Source organism: Pteropus alecto, unplaced genomic scaffold (assembly GCF_000325575.1).
Source record: "Pteropus alecto unplaced genomic scaffold, ASM32557v1 scaffold45, whole genome shotgun sequence".
Lineage (NCBI taxonomy): Eukaryota > Metazoa > Chordata > Mammalia > Chiroptera > Pteropodidae > Pteropus > Pteropus alecto.
The window spans coordinates 40,540,202-40,544,372 of NW_006442491.1; the positions used below are offsets into that span (position 1 = coordinate 40,540,202).

At 56.9% G+C, this 4,171-nt stretch overlaps 1 protein-coding gene across 1 annotated transcript in view; it reads right to left on the bottom strand.

The window, feature by feature from the left end:
* The window catches only part of STMN3 (stathmin 3), an 11,181-nt gene that overhangs the window by 4,425 nt on the left and 2,585 nt on the right, over positions 1–4,171 (bottom strand). The gene's annotated exons all lie outside the window — the stretch shown is intronic.

The window sequence follows — 4,171 nt, forward strand, 5'->3', positions numbered from 1 at the left end:
CTGTCTCTCCCTCACTCTGTCTGTGTCTGTCTGTCTGTCACTCTCTTCGTATCTTTCTGTGTCTCTGATTCTTTGTCACTGTGCATCTTCCCGATTCCCATCTCCCCCTGCTCCTCTCCCTGGGTACAGTCCTCCCTCCTTCCTCCCTTTCTCTCTCTCAGACACTTGCCCCCTTGGTTAGACCAAATTAGTCACGTGACTGAGACGGCAGGCATGGAGCTTCTGCGGGCAGCACTGTCTTGGGCTGTACACCTGGGTGAAGCCATCAAACCTTCTTATCTCTTCCTCCTCTGTTTACCCTGATAGCAGTGTGGTCACCCCATGAAACCTCAGCAAGTGCACTCACAACCACCGCCCATCTAGAGCCCAAGGGAAGGGAGCTGTCCGTTCAGCACCACAGCCCTCCCTCTAGCTTTGCAGAGCAAGTACCCACAGCCGGTGTCCTCACTGCCCAACCAGAAAAGGAGGTGAGCCTGGCCGACGAGGCCATGAGCCATGTCGGGGGAAAGGGAACTACCCACTCTTAGAATAGAAATAATCGAGTTGTTCGTGGAATTCACAACGAGCCAGGCCCCAAAGGAGACACGTTGGTCCAGCGTCTCGCTAGTGCTCAACAATCTTGCAAGCCCAATGCTGTCACTCAGCTGTGATGCCACTGGGCCCAGGCAGCTGGGGTGACTCTCCCAGAACTCCTTGAGCACAATTTCAGGTGGTCTGTGTTCTTTCCACCACTCTAGCAGGTCCCAGAGACTAGGAGGCTCAGAGACCCATGTGCCGCCTTTCTGGCTGGACAAGCTGGTATCAGTCTCCAGAGAGATGCTCCTGGGAGAGGGAATCTAGGGAATCTGGTTTCCAAGAAGCAGAAAGCATGCACAGCTACCAACAGCATTCGTCCAAGGGGCATACAAGAATTTGGACAAGCACTTAGGTGGACAAGAAATTTTCTGATCAAATTTCACACAAGCTAGTTTTTTAAGGAGAGCTAACGTGAAATTGTGTTGTGTAAAAACAGGACACAAGACAGAAATGATCAGACCTTGGTCTGAGGGGAAAAGCGTTGTGTAAAAACAGGACACAAGACAGAAATGATCAGACCTTGGTCTGAGGGGACAACTCCTGAGGGGCAGTGTCTTCCCACAACCAGTACAGAGAATAAGGTTATTTGATCTAAATATCCTGATGGTCCAGACTCTCCTGGAGAGAGCCCAAGAGGCCATGAAGGGAGCATGAAGGAACCCTGAGCAAGCATCAGGGGGAGCCTTTAGGGTGCTTGGAGGGGAAGCGGGGCCAAAACACATCTTAGTCATCGGTTGCAGGAGGCTGGAAGGAGGGGTCGAGGGAGGGCCGGGTCGGGGCATGCCTCCAAGAGGATTTCGGTCTGACTTGTCAACTTTATTTCTTTATGAGCAGAATCTATTCCTGTATTACTTGTAATTTCCAAAATGAGGCAGAGGGGTTCATCACAGTACACGTGCTGGAGTTAGAGGGCGTAGGAGCCGGCGGAGTCAGCTCACCAGGAGCAGCAGACCAGCAGGCATTTGGGTGGGTGGGTGGGGCTGCAGAGGTAGCCAGCCCTCTTCTCAGAAGGGAAGGTGCAGAGGGAGCCACAGGGGGTCTGGACCAGAGGCCGTACTGGGTCCTGGGAGAGGCCAGGAAAGAGGGGGCTCTGTCTAACCCTGCCAGCACCTGCCACCCTGACAGCAGCCCCCATCCTGACGTTTCAGATGACGCTTCCTTATCACATGTCAAAGCCTCTAAGAGGGCATCCCTTACAGGCTGGGAACCGGGGCCTCACAGCTTCTCTCTTGAGCCTGACATTTTCCCAGGAGAAGGAGCTGCAGATTCATTACAGAGGAAGAACAAGTTTATGGAGAAATGCTGGTGGCTCCCTTCCAGGTGTCCCCTCAGCATGGGGTGAGGCTGGCAGTATTTCAGGAAGCACGATGGGGTGGGAGCTTGGGCAGGTGTGAGCACTGCAGGGTCAGGAGAGAGGGGAGAGCAGTGGGGGCTGGAGACTGAGGTCAGAGCTCTTGGAAGTCACGGCTGTGCCCCGGGGACAAATGTCCACCTGGGAAATGAGGGACTGTGTCTTGCAGCTGCAAACAGGGATGCAGCTGAGCCTGTGATGGCCACAGAAGTTCCCCGGGTTGGTCTCTCAGGCGATGGCCTGTGAACAGCTTCCTTCCTTCCCAGAAGACCTGTCCTCATGTAACCACGCAGGAGGGGGCTTGAGAGTGAGGCCTGATCAGTGGTCTGGCTGCAGGTCGGGTGGGGGGACTGGCCAGCAGGTGGGGCTCGGCAAACTTGGAGAGAGGGGGCAAGGAGAAGCCCGCACATGGGTCTGGAAATCAGGGCTGGACTCAGCCGCATGTAAAGCAGCTGTGTCTGTATTTTCAGAACTGGAGGGACTTAAAAGTCATGTCTCTTTGCAGAGGGGAGATACTGAGACTCAGACCCATCCAGGCCTCCCCCACAGACATAGCTCAAGCCAGGCGCGAGGCCTCACGGCCGACAGAAAGGCATAAGGTGCTGGATGAGCATGAGTTCACAAAAGAGTGTCAAGAGCTGAGTGCCTGGGAAGGACACAGGGGGTGGCCACGTCTTCCCAAGTAAGTCCAAGAACCCAGTCCCCTGAGTGACACTCCAGGGAAAGGTGGCAGGAAAGCTTTTCAGTCTGCACAGGATGGGAAAGCTACAGTCAGTCTGCAGTGGCTACAAGACTATGACAGTCAATGACTCTTCAGCCTAGTGACCAAGACCAAACGGAGCCTACCAGTGAGCACGAGCAGACAGGCCACCACGGCACAGAAGGCCATGGCTGCTCTGGACGGATGAGCCCCGTAGCTGGGGTTCCCTTAAGCTGACTTTGGCACAATTACCGGCGCGCTCACGCGGCTACTTCCGGGCCGGGCCACCGTGCTGTCACACTTTGGTGCGTGGAGAAGCCGGCAGTGAGCACAGGCTTACACACCCAAGGGCAGCACTCTACGGGGGTGGCGCTGGAGATGAAGCAGGAAAGCCCCATGTGACGTCTGCCAGGGGGCGGTTCTCCAGCCGACAGGACAGTGTGTCTTCCAGGCGGTGACTGTGCTGGACAAACCTAATTGATTGCACTCATGGTTTCCCTTTTGACACCAATGGCAACTTGGACACCCAGAAAAATCATGAGACCAAATGTGGGTCAGCAGTGTCCCAAAGTCTGGCAAAGAAGAGAGGGCTGATGTCGGGGGACTCTGAGGTCAGAGGGTGTCGAAGGCGAGGCTCTGGCTGTGCCCCTTCACTGCTGAATCTCGGTCTGCCTAATCCGTCGGATGGATGGCGGGAAGGAGGCCTACTGAGCAGGTTTTGCACTAAAGGGGTGAGTGAGAGAAAAGGCTGCAAAGTGCTCCCGCCAGTGGCTGCCCATTGTCCCCCCACCTGAGGCACAGGTGGTGAGCAAGGACCCACAGACCCTCCTCAGTGTGGGAGGGGCAGCACCCTGGCTCCGAAAAGAACCATCCTCAATTGCTGGAGGAGGGTCTCATTCTGCCCACAGCTGGTCCCAACATCTCTGTGAATGACAGCGAGAGGATGAGAAGAGGATGGAGCCCAGATGGACAAGACTCCCAGATGGGGCAGGGAAGGAGTGTGGTCAGTGACACACCTGGTCCCTTCCCAGACAGGTGCAGAAGTCACCTGGGCCTGAGGGGGGGTCAAGGCGGGGCACACGTGGGTGGGCGGGGCTCTGGGGAGAATCTGGGTAGCTAAGGAGAGGGGACAGCAGGCCGTCAGCTCCCAGGGTGGAGGAAGGGTGGGCGAGAGTGCAGTTCCTGGGCAGAGGGGGAGACGGGGTGGAAATGGGGGGGCCACCTGCCCCTGCTGTCCTGGCACCGAGTGCAAAGATGAAGCTGGTCCTGGGACAGTTGCGGGGAGCAGTCTGTTACTGGGCAGAGCGAGACCAAAGTCCTCACACCCAGGTCGCCTGGAAGGTCCCCCATGTCAGGCATCTGCCTCACTTCCAGCACCCCACCCCTGCCCCATGCCCACCCCTCCGCCAGAGCTGGGCGCCGGCATGGACCAGAAAGGGGTGGGCCCCTGAAGGCGGTGGGTCCGAAGATCAGGAATCTGGGAAGCAGGGGAGGGAAGGGTAGACCCCCTCCATCCTGGGAACAGCAGCAGCCCCTCCCCCATC